General features: G+C 39.8%; 1 protein-coding gene across 14 annotated transcripts in view; it reads left to right on the top strand.

Moving 5' to 3' along the window:
- Positions 1 to 13,144, top strand: part of SV2C (synaptic vesicle glycoprotein 2C) — a 394,932-nt gene that overhangs the window by 120,587 nt on the left and 261,201 nt on the right. For 8 of the 14 annotated variants that reach the window (XM_072958519.1, XM_072958517.1, XM_072958511.1 and 5 more), the window contains one exon: positions 70 to 152. The exons of 5 other annotated variants lie outside the window; for them this stretch is intronic. The gene's annotated coding sequence lies outside the window, so the exon portion shown is untranslated. Of the gene's footprint in view, positions 1 to 69; positions 153 to 3,554; positions 3,628 to 13,144 lie in introns of those variants that run through there. One more of the 14 variants, XM_072958522.1, reaches the window with a different exon arrangement.

Below are 13,144 nucleotides of genomic sequence, written 5' to 3'. Positions count from 1 at the left end.
CGTCCCTGAAATGGGAGTTGATCAAGGTCTTGAAGGAGATGATTGAGTTAGTCCTGGGCTTCTCTGCAGGAGGAACATCTGGGAAGAGATAACTGCCGGTACAAAGGCAAGAACTGCTGTATTTTATAGATGAAGAAAGTGAGCCCAGAGAGGTAAGGACACCTGCCGGGGATCACGCAGCCAACCAGTATCAGAACTGGGGTACAAAGACGGTTTGTCTGGCTTCAAAACTGGTGTTCTGACCTCTTCACCATACTACCTTGGGGCCTTCAATATTCAAATATTTGTTGAATGAATGAATGATAAAGTATACTAATTACAAATGACCTCTACTGGTAGTTTAGAAAATGAAGTGTGGAAAGGAAGGGGGTGGAGTGGGTCAATCATGAGGCCACATAATCTTTTTTTATTTTTAAGCTGATTAGCACAGAGAAGGGGCCTGGTGAGAAATGTTTCACATTTGTGTGCCTCAAGGCAAGTATGCCAGAGCAGCACAGCTCCATGAAGTCCTGGATTTCTCACCCTGGAAACTCTACGGTTAAAGCACTTGATCTGTCCCCAGCAGCACTGACCTAAAGGGAAAAAGAAGTAATCGGGTGCACACCACTAATGCTCTTTAAAATACTGCCTTATTACTCGTCCCATTTCCCTTGACTTTCCCACTCTGTATGAGAGTGCCTGGGATACACACAAGGCCTGAAATGACGGAGGACGAAGGGGTCAGCAGGCTGTTTTGAGGGGTAATGAAACTGAAAATAGTAAAGCCAGGGGGAATGTGTTTGCTGTTAATAACCAAAACATGGAAACAACATAGAAGACATATAAAAATGGATGTTTGACTTCAAGTCCATTTTGCAAATGATTCTTCAGCCTTCTTTAAATAAATGTCCAGACTCTTGCATGTCTTTATTGTCTAGAACTTTGCTAGCATTGAATGTTGATATTTCTGGTGGCTTGGTATAAAACTAGTTAGTGAGTTACTTTCCCAGGAACTTACAGTAAGTGCTGAGTTAGGTCTTCAGGAAATAAACCCAAAGGTTTAAAAAAAATGGAAAAATAAACTCCCTTGTCTACAAAAATCATATTAGATTATTTTATGATATATGTCTTTCTCTGTACACCAGGAACTAATACAATATTGTGAATCAACTAAACTTCAGTTTAAAAAATCATATTAGATTATCACATTTACAAGTTTTTATAGTGCACACATTTTTGAGAGCTCATAATAGGCAAATGAGGCACATAATATAACAGCCATGGTCTCCATGTCGGAGGAGTTTGCAGCCTGGTGTGGCTGCAGCTCTCCCTCTACTCTGCTGGTGGCCATGCAGTCTGTATTTTCTGAATGAATGAGTGAGTGAATGTACCACTAATAGGTTAGAGAAAAGGATGTGTCAGTGTCAAGGTCAGATAATATTTTTTATTTTTTAAGCAGAAGCATGTAAGAATGTAAATCATTGCCTCTGGTGGAGACAACATCCTCCACACCTTTTCTGTCCCTGGATACACAGGAAGAGTGTATAGTGGTTAAACTGGGGCCATTTCACTAATTCTTGCCAAAGGAATGTGAACAAAAGTAACGTGTGGCTTCCAGTCCCAAGTAGACAAGAGTAGGAAGTCCTCTTTATGCCTTCTCTTCTCCTGCCAAGACAACCTTGGGAGCCACGTGTTCCAGATGGCGTAGCCACAGGATGGAGAAGGAACCAGACCACATCAGTCCCTGACATGAGCAAGAATTGGTGTTTGTTGGATTAGGACACTGAGTTTAACTCTGCTTGTTCATGGTTTTTGCAAATTTAACATTAATTATTCAGATTAATACACATTATAAATATATGTGAAGGGGAGAGATGGGTGAGAACTATGTTTAGATATGTAAGTGACCAACCAGAAAAGATTTTCTGAGAAGGTAGATACTGAAATGAGTTCTCCAGGTGGGTCAGACTATGAATTGAAAGAGGGAAGAAAGGTGATTGATATATGCAGAACATTTTGAATAGGTGACATAGTAAATACATTGTCCAGTTGATTTAGTTTCTATTTAGCCATAGATCAGTATTAGGAAAGACTATATGGAACATCTCTGCAAAACAGTAAGCTCTCCTGTCTGTCTTTATCAAGGGAGACACTGAGTCCATATTCAATAAGTGCTTGCTGAGAGAATGAATATGTATAATTTGAATGAATGATACATGGTGTCTAGTATACAGTATGAGCTCTCATAGTGTTTGGTGATGATGGATAGACTGACTTCAGTTCATATGAATCCAAGAGCATTTATGAAAGATGACAAAATCTTTAGGAAGATTTATTCTCTCTTATTTGTACTATTTTTTAAGAAATAATTTTTAGAGGGAAGATGGGATTATATGCTCTTAAAGGGATTGAGAACCATGAACAAATAATAAATTATGGCTGAAAATTTAATACTAATATTTAAGAGGAAGATCATTTATACATTCAGTTTTTGTATTGTATTACATTATTACTGTAATCAAACTCAGGCCAGCTGCTTGCCACTCAAAAATCAATACTTGAAGGAAATGATATTCAATATCTTGTAGTAACCTATAATGAAAAAGAATATAAAGAAGATTATATATATATTTTAAATATATATATATGTTTATGTGTATTACTAAATCACTAAACTGTACACCAGAGACTAACACAACATAATAAATCAACTATATTTCAATTAAAAAAAAATCTATACTTGGGAGAGGCAAATGTTGGTGGAAAGTTGCTTTTAATCAGAATGCCAGCAATCTGGGGAGTAGGTGGACTCATGTCCCCCCAAAACCAACCCTGAAGATTCTGCTTGACCATGGACATTGTTAAAGGGAAAAGGGGAAGTAATCTCAGTTAATCATTGACATACAGGGTCAGTGGTTGCCATCCTTCATTGCGTGCAGGCTTGTGTTGCAGGCTTGTGGTCTTCTTTTCAGATGCTATCTTGTTCACACAGTTTGTTCATATAGAATGTTTGTGAGATACTGAAGGGGAAGCTAGGGAAGAGATCTGGTTATCTGTTGATTACTTACTCCCCATTTCTACTTTGATCTATGGAAAGAACCAACAGGTTAGGCAAGATAGTATGTGATCAAAAGATCTGGAAGTTGTGCTAGGGCAGGAGATGAGTAGAGCATAGGAGTGCCTGATTTAAAAGTTAGTTACAGTGTAGCTTAGCTAAAGTGACAAGGCGAAAGGGGTTTCCTGCTGAGGGTGGTTTCCTGCAAAGAGCTGCTTACAAATCCTCCCCTGTCAGATATCTTTCCATTTCTATGGGATTATGGGCAAAGGCCTGTCTTCTGTAATGGCTTCATGCTAAGAAAGGGTGTCGAGATCTTAGGGTGAAAGATATCAACATGGGGTTGAAGCATCTCTTTGCTGACAGCTTTAGTTGCCTGCTTACATATTTGGACAGAACAAGTTACAATTATTTTGATGCACACAAAGATATAGATCATTATAAGCAGTAGCGTTAATCTCATTCTCTTAAGGCCAGTTCTTCAAATGGTGCTGGCCGTAGATGCAGTGCTGCGCCGGATGGAGCAGCTCATGTCATCATGCAGGCAGCTTTTTCCCTCTGGTGGCAGTTACGGTATCTGTAAAACAACTCAGGTATGTCATCAGTGAATCTGTGACTCTATCGGCCTAATCATTAGCTGTTTGAGCCTGTTCTTTTGTGACTCAGGGAGACCTGGGAGACTTTAGCTTCTACAAACAAGAGGTAGGGGTTGGGGGACCCCCATGGGGTCCTGCTTGATTCCATTATTATTGTTATTATTGTCTTTATTAATGATCCTGAGTTAATAATTAGGTTTTTAAATTTCTGCATATATATTTTAATTTTCCACACCCTTAAATTTCAAGGCAAAACTCCAGTTTTAGCCAGTAATTTTATTTGCTAATATTTTAAATTAGTATAGAGTCTGACTTAAGAAATTGTTTTCTTTCAGAGTAGGAGCCTAATAAAAACCACTGTGGCAATTTTTAATTTTCTAGCAGACATAGTTTCATTATTTTCAAGCACAAGATAAACTAGTGACTCATTTTAAGGGATTCATTGCAAGTATAAGTCCTGGTATAAGTCCTTGAAGACATTGACTTGTTTTAAATACCTACGAAAGACTGTCATTAATACATCTGTGTATATTTAAATGAGCTTCATAGGCATGTGTTCTCAAACTACTAGCCTAGTCTACTTCAGGTATGGACAATATAATACCTATTAGTAGATTCTACCAAAATTATCCAGCAATATCCTTAGGAAATCTTTCAAAAAACTTCATATGGAGCAAATAGGGCACTAGTCAGACTGTCAGATACAAACATCTTCATTTTCAAGTAAATCTGACCAACCTAAACCTACATGAAACCTCTGCAGAAAAAAAAGTTCAAATCAATATGAGACTTTTTGTTGCCAGTGAAGAATAAGAATCTTAAAATAAAGACAGGGGTGATTAAATGTGAGTTCCATCATGGGCTCAAAGGAGATCATTGGGATAGACGAAACCAATGAGGAGGAAGACCCTTAAAGTAGAATTCAGAGAAATAAACTCTCATGACATCTGGTCTAGACTGGCAGCTGTTCCTGAGTTGCCCTGGGCCTCTTTCAAGTGGTTCTGGTCCACAGTAGCATTGTAGTAAATTATTGTAAACATTCTATCCTACAAACGTACGTGCGTGTTTAACTGGAATGGCCCATGTTTTTTAAAAAGGTGTTTTGAACAAAGACAAATTATAGCCTAGTTCAGAGTGTCCAAGTTTATGACTTCTTTCTCTCCAGAGACATGGCTAAGGATGAAGAATTTCTCAGAAAAATTTCATGAGATCCTATGCCCACACGCAACACCACTTACCAGTGGCAAATCTCAACCTAGAATGTGACTGAACTTCTTCCATGAATTCTCACGTCTGGTTACAGATCTTCCAGATATGTGGAGAAAGGATCCACAGCAAAAATATTCAGTGGGCCACGAAAGTTTAAAAATCAATCTTCTATATGCTATTTGGGTCTGCATACCTGGTTTAGTACTCTGTCTGGATTTTTAAAAATCCAAATCTGTGTAATCTAAATAGTGACATTTTATTATGTTAACTGGATAGTGATATGAACATGTTAAGTTTCCAATTACAGATCCCAATCAATACTTGGCTTTTGTATCTAGGTGAATACTGAATTGTGTCATCCAGATTCAGTTTTGTGTCCAGTGCAGGTATATTTTTGCTTAGTGGAAAGGCAACATGCAAAACTCAGATTGTTTAAAATATAAAAAGTAATACATTATTATACACATATGTGAATTTAGCTTATAGAAGGGAAGCACAGCTCTTGTTACAGGAGGTGTGATACCACTGCCACCATTCCAACATGCTCTCACTGTTCCTGCAATTCAGGTGAAAGGATCCCCCAAAGGTGGAAGGACCTGCAGGAGAGAGGAGACCTAGGCCTCTGAGCGTGGTTGGGGAGTCACTGTTATTCGGGGTCAGATGAGAAGAATGATTATTCCATTTGGTGACAACCTGAGATAATGGCTTCAGCCACAGATACATCTTTGAAGAAAAAATGAAGGTAGCTTAAAAGAATCTAAGTTGCTTTTCTGACATTTCCCTTAATAGGCCACTCTTTATTAATTATGTCAGTACTACAGCATCATCACAGCTCTCTCATTCAGTGTTTACTTTGTGCCAGACCCTGTGGGAGACACTCCTTATAACCCTATCCCTGTCTGTCTGTCTGTCTCATCTGTATCTTAGCTCTATAGCTATATAAAATTCTTCTCATAACCCTACAAAGCAAATACTATTATCACTGCCATTTTGTAGATGAAAAAGAGAGGCTTCCAAGGAACTTGCCAAAGTCATGCAGCAGGAAAGCAGCAGAGGCAGGGATCCAGGCCATATAATGTGTCCCTAGAACCCCTGCTGTCCTGCTGACTCCTGTAAACTGATGGGATGCCCACTGACATTCCATTATTTCCAACAGCTGTCCCAAGGGTTTTTCCACCAGAAAGCATGCAGCACTTTACCCTGAGGTGGTGCCACTAAAAAGCCAAATCAAGAAAACCACAGCACTTCCACAGGCTGGTGCATTTCAAATATAGATACGGCAGCTTGCTGGGGCATAAATTCAGGTAGGATCACGGGAGTACATCTGGCAAAAAAGAACTATTTGTGTGCATTTGATGATTTGGAAAGTATTAAATGATAGCAGCAGCTGCCACTCAAGTCAATTTGCTGTCTGCCTAAAATTAAAGGAAAAGGTGGCATTGTGAATTCATCAACTGAGCTCAGATATAAACGACCAAACCCGAGCTACATGTCTATAGACACATCATATTTCCAATTCGTGTAGGAATTGATTTTAAACTTACAGGATGCCTGAGATCTACTTTGTATGTCCCGTGTTGAATCTGATAATGTTGTGCACTGGGTGTGAATCTCTTAAGCATTCTCAGGCTCCCCGATAGCAGGATAAGACACTTTGTAGAGGAATTAGCATCCTGAAACCTCTCCCTCTGGTCCTAAGAACTGGCAATAGAAAGGACGTTCTGGCTTCCAGGGGGAACGCCTGTTCTAATTATGCTTTAATGCAGAGCCTTGGGATGCAGCATCACAAGCACAGAGAGAGAATTGGACTGGTGAGGCTCCGGGGAAAGCCTCAGAGCACAGCTGTCTTTACACAGTGACTCGGTAAACTCAGATGAGCAGTGAGGTGCAGGCAGCATCAGTCTCTCTATTTCTTGCAGCCCTGCGTTAAGCTGTCCTGTGCGATAGACAAAGAGGGGAGAAGCTTGTATCGTGCTTTCTGGTTCCAACGGTGAAGGTTTTTTAATGTCAGTAACTGTAATCTCAAGTCACTAACATTAAATCAACACTGCAAAAGAGCTAGGATGCAAATGTACTTACTGAAACAGTGCAGGAATAATAGTGCAATGGCTCATTTGAAGGGCACATTTAAATGATAGGTATAGTTTAATTGAAGTTTGTATGCAAAGTGAAAAATAGAATTGATCTGTTTGTGTAATATTGACTTGCTTAAAAGCAATGGATCAAGGCCAAGTTGCTCTTCACTTCTTCTAATACCATTTTTTTTCTTTAAACAGATGTTTTTAGATTTTTTTTTCTCTTTCTCTAAGGAGTGGGAATAATCACAAAATAAAAAATGTGAAGACCGTTTACTGAGTACAGAAAAAGACTTGTATAGTCACCCTTTGTATCCATGGGTTTTGCGTCTGTGGATTCAGTCCACAGTGAATTGAAAATAATCTAAAAGAGAAAAAATTCCAGGAAGTTCCAAAAAGCAAAGCTTGAATTACTGCTTGCCAGCAGCTATTTACATAGCATTTACATTGTATTAGATGTTATAAGTAATCTAGAGATATTTTAAAGTATGTGGGAGGATGTGTGTAGGTTATATGCAAATACTGTGCCATTTTATATAAGGACTTAAGTATCTGCGGATTTTGGTATCCATGGGAGGTCCTAGAATCAATCCCCTGTGGTTACGGAGGGATAACTGTAGTTTCATGGCTTGGATGTGACAATGGAAAAAGTGGGATCTAAACTCTTCATCAACTGCTGTTAATTCATAATTTTCTCTGTAATTAGACTGGAATGAACTGTGCTGAGAGGATGCTGCCTGCATAACGATCACAGGCTTTCAAACAGATTTCAATCTCAGTGATTACATTCCTTCCTCCAGGGTCTTCCCAGAGAACTCACACAACAAAAACATCACGACCAACTGGACAATACCGTGCTTTTTTTTCAAACTTAAAATCCACTCCCAGATTCCATTCAATGGTCATTTCTTAATAACTGAGATGAAGTCCAGTAAGTTATCTAAGGGAAAAAAATCTATTAGCATAGTATATCAGGAACTTAAGAAAAAATTATATGATCAGTCGATACCCAGAAAGCATTTGATAAAAAGCCCACGTTTCCAATTTAAAACTTCAGAAATAGAATACTTCCTTAATTTAAAATGGTAGCGCTTTTCTAAAATAGCAGCTGTCTCACACTCAGTGGAGAAACACAAGAAGCATTTCTGTTAATTTCAGAAGCAAATCTAGGATGCATGCTAGAAGTCATCAATTAACCTTAGCATAGCAGTTCTGGACACAGTAATGAAAAGGCAACAATGGTAGGGATGGGCATTGCAATGTGGAAGAAAATTATTAATTACAGTCTGAACATATTTTGCATAAATAATGAATATAAATTATTTACCAAACCCAAGAAACTCTACCAAAAAATTATTGGAGGCTCTGGTGAATGTCTTCTGTTCCTGGCAAAGAACAGCCCTCACCTCACCCTCAGCAGGCTGGAGGAGAGCCTCACTGAGAAGACAGTCATTGGAAGCGAACACTCCCACCAGCACATCTACCAACTCGTGCATCACTCCCACACCTGTTATAATGGGTGTGGGGTCCTGGCTTTTACCCCTGGCCAACCCCTTCATGTGTTTCCTGGCTCTTATCCTTCTCACCTAGCTGAGGACATGACCCTCGCATTTATTCCCTCTCTTGAACATTATCAGATTCGTCCACTATACCGGATCATTTCTGCTAGCATCCAAACATTCTTCTGTATAGTCCATCTTAAAAAGCTATACCTTGGCCTGGTGTCCCCTTCAGCTACTGCCCTATTTGTTAGCTCCCCTTTGCCAAAAAATTCCCTTTAAAAGTTCTTTTTACTCACCTTTCACAGTTCTTGACCTCCCATTCTTTCCTGAACTCATGGCTATCCAGCTTTTGCCTCTACCGGTTCACTGAAATAGCTCTAGCTGAGGTCACCAATGATCCCCATGTTGCTATGAGCCAAGAGTCAGTTCTCGGTCCTACTCTTACTCTGTCAACAGCATCCGACTCAGCTGGCCACTCCCTCCTCTTGAGATGACTTCTTCACTTCACTCCTTGACACTATTTCTCTTGGTTCTTCTCCTACCTCATTTGCTGGACATTGTCGCTCTTCTTTGCTGGCTTTCTCACCTTCCTATTTTCTAAATATTGAGGTATCTCAGGGCTTTTTTCTACAACCTCTTTTCTATGTACGCTCACTACCTAGGCAATGTCAAATGGTCCCATGGCTTCAAATGCCTTCTATGTGCTGATAGCTGTGAAACTTTCCATAGTCCATCAACAATAACACATACTTTTCGCCATATTTTGTGGTATCTGAAATTGGGCTGTGTCTTACAGTTGATGCCATCTGTTAGCAGTTGTCATCCTGTCAGGGGTCATGAAGTAGTTGCTCTTGCTAAAGAGCATGGTCATATTGATGTATAGTATCAATACTCCGGTTGCTCATAAGTCTCAGGATAAAGAAGAGCCACATCTAGCCTGATGCAGATCACAAAATCATGAGCTTTGAGCCAGATGCTATACTTGGGTAAGATTTTGAGAGGCCTTTCCAGGTGGTGAGTAGAGTTTGTATGTAAGAAGGATTGTATCAGAGTTTGTTGGGGATTGTAGTTTTAAGGAAGTATGTATGGTGAAGAGCCTTGGCAGATAGAGCATCTTCCTCTGAGGCAGAGGGCAGGGTAATAAAGATAGTTTTCTTCCAAGGCATAAGCTGGGCATGTTGGCCAGCAACCCTTTTAAAAGATGGCGGCCTACTAAACTGAGCATTTCTCGTTTGTGACACAAACCCACTGGGTTCTCGGTATTAACCTGGACCTGCCTGCACGTTGCCCTTGTGGCTTGGGGTGGGGTGGAGGCAAGGGGAATCAGTGCAGACACAAAGCTCATGCTGCCTGCGGTGCTATAGCTGACAAAGTTCTCTGTCTCTGACCCAGGAGCCTCATACCTTCTGGGGCATCCATGAAATGATGGCAGCCTAATTTGTTAGCTTGCAAGTAAGATTAAAATCTGAGCTTTCCTGGTTCTTGATGGCTTCCAGCTTGGGTACCATAGCTTTGACTTGTGAGATGTAAACACAGGTCTGCTGAGGGTGCATCCAAAGACACTTCCTTGATTACTTCATCAATTTCCCCTTCTTCTACCTGAAACTCAACACAATGTCTCAAGGTGCCCTCTCTGTCTTGCCACCATGAGGCCAAAAGCCAAAACATTAAAGATGATAGAGCAGAAAGCTAGAGTCTAGATGCTTCATGACATCTTTGAGCAGGTAAACCAACCCTGGGCTACCTACCTCCAGATTTCTTATGTAAGAAAATGAGACTCCTATTTGTTTATTCTAATGTTGACATTCTGCTACTTCCAACTGTATTCATTTCTTTAACAAAATGACAATAGTGATAAAGGTAATATATTTTTGAAAAATTCAAACAATATTAAAGCATAAAAACCAAGTAATGACTACTGCAACCCCACTAACCAGCAACTACCACTAATTCTGTCTTGATGAGGCTGCTTTATTAATTAGCACACTCAGAATCGGTTGATTCTGGAGTTAGAGTGCTTGTATTAGAATTTTAGCTCCATCACTGTAAACTCAGGTACGTTGTTAACAGTGCATGCGTCAAACTTCTAATTTATAAAATGAGTATAACAAAAGCACTTACCTTTTGAGAATTACGTTAGCTAATATACATAAAATGTTCAGAAAAACTCTTTGCACAGAGTAAGCACACACAAATGTGGTATTACCATCCTTCCAGACTTTTATCTGTGAGCTCAGGTGCATGGATATGTGCACATATTTAAATCAAGATGGAATCTTACTATGCATGCCATATTGTCACTTTTTTCTATTTGACGTTATTTCAGGGGCATATTTCCATGCCAAAAATATAAATCAAGATGTGACTTTTAGTGGTTGTCTGATATTTCAATATATACGTGCATTTTAATTTATTTTATCAGTCCCCTATTGATGAGCAGTTAGGTGTTTTTAAAGCTTTCCCCCATTGTAAACAATACTGTGTTGAACATCTTTATATAGCACTTTGCACATTTTGTTATTTCCTTGGAATGTAAGTTCTCAGGGGCTTAGCTGACCTGGAGAGACAGCTGAGCTGTTAAATGTTAAAGCGTTTGACACAAGATGAAGCAATAATGAGCCCAAATTAAAGTTAGAATCAAGGCTTTACTCACTTTCTGCAATAGTCGAAGTAAAAGGCTAGAGCTGGACAAAGAACTGACCCTCCATCTTTAATTTTCCTGGTGGGGCTGCGCCCTGGTGGAGGGTCAGGTGGATCTGCGCAGCCTTGGGGATTGTCTCACTGTGAAGGGAGCCCCAAACAAAAGACTCGGGCAGTTTCATCAGCTCTAGGATCACGGGGAGCCTGAGAGAGGAGACGTAGGAGTGGAATAGTGCTGAGTGCTGAGCCAGGGTGGGCAAAGTGTCTTCCAGGTTTCCCCTTTGCTCCCCCAATGAGGAGGCCACCGCTAAGGCACCTGAAGAACTCGCCCAAGGCCTCCCAGAGACTCAGGGATGAAGGCCCTTGGCTTGCAATGGAAATAATGTGAAGAGTTTGAGCAGCGAGGAGGACCTGGGTCATTGAGTGCATCTCACCTGGGACCACAGTGAGTGGCTGTGCCCCACGCCTGGTGTGGGGAGGCCTGCCAGAGAAAGCCTTTGTAATTGCCATGGTCAGGCCCAAAAAGCCACTCACAGGGTTTTGTCCAGGAGCCTGTCTCCTCATAAGTGCTGGGTCAAAGGCTATGCACCTTTTAAAGGCTTCAATACATATTATCATTCAGAAATGTGACAGTTGGCACTCTGATTACAGCATCGCCAATGTTGGAAATTATTGTTCTCTTAAATACTTAACAGTCTGGTAGTTAAATGTGGTTTCTCATTGCTTCAGCTTCCATTTGCTGGTTACCAGGGGAATGGAACTCCTTTCCTTACTTCTTTAAATGGGGCAGTTATTAATTAGTCTGTCTCTTCTCTTCTGACTGGGAGTGCCAGTTTTATCAGATACTAAATTTGCTTATTCTGGTGCTAGTTCCTTACTTTAATTATAGCTTTAGATATTATTTTAATATCTGATAGGACAGAACCTTTCCCATTATCCTTGTTTGCAAGTTTTTTCTTGCCTCTTCCCGTATATTTTTCCAGACAAACTTTAAAATTAAAATTATTCTCCCTAAAATCCCATTGGGATTTCAGCTGGGTTTGTGTAATATTACTAGAAGAATTTGTGAAGAAGTGACTCACATCTTTCTAATGCTGCAGTCTCCTATTCAGATCAGTTAGTTTGGGCTAGTTTTTAATGAGATAGAGGTGTAAACAACTTCCTTAGTTGAGGAAGAGCAAGATTGTTGACATAGTTTTTCCGTTTTGCCCAAGCAGGACAAACCCTGCTATATCAAGACTATGAAAACCATGTAAAATACGACATACAGACACATATTGCATGGTTTTCATACTACCATGGTTTAGTTAATAACATCAGTCCCCAACAATGCAGCTCAAATTTTACCGACTATAATAACTATGAGTAATTGCATAAAGTGCAGATTTACTGGTAGCTCTTCAGTCTACAAATCACTGCGTGCATAACAGATCAATACATTGATCAGTGACCAATCACGCCTCTTCTTTCAGCGTCTGCCAGTGCTCGGTCACTGCCTGTCTGTTAGTTCAACCACAGGTAGCAAAGCGTAGTTGTGTTAAACTGATCTCCCGGTGATAAACTGCGGCAAAAACCAAGATGTGATGATGTGGAAAGTGAAATGTAAACTGAGTTGGAATTAAAGACACTGCAGTGACGATGGAGGTGTTCACACTGCTGCTCTTCAGGAGACTCTAGATCTGTAGCCAGAAGAACAAATAAAATTTACTGACATAAATTTAAAGAGCAGCAGTGACAAAAAAGATGACAGTATCTCAGAGGAAGTGACATGGGCAAAAAACTCCACATTAAAGGAGCACTTGGAGACAGTTTCACCACATTGAAAGTGCAAAAGATAAAACACTGGAGTCTGATGCAAACTTTAAAAAGACTGTGATGATTTGCCAAGGCAATGGAAAGACGTTTGCTCCTCTCATAAATTATACAACAAGAAGGCGATAATGGTTCAAATTACTCTTGAGAAAGAGTATTTTTGAGATATAAAGAGAATGAAATAAAGCTGTTCAAGCCCCAGTGTTTGTAATGTTTCAAATTACAGTGTACTAAATTTTACTCTCTTTTATTTCTTTATACATTTATTACCAATAG

Source organism: Vicugna pacos, chromosome 3 (assembly GCF_048564905.1).
Source record: "Vicugna pacos chromosome 3, VicPac4, whole genome shotgun sequence".
Taxonomy (NCBI): Eukaryota; Metazoa; Chordata; class Mammalia; order Artiodactyla; family Camelidae; genus Vicugna; species Vicugna pacos.
The sequence above is the reverse complement of the archived record's forward strand: the minus strand, read 5'-3'. Positions and strand labels throughout refer to the sequence as shown.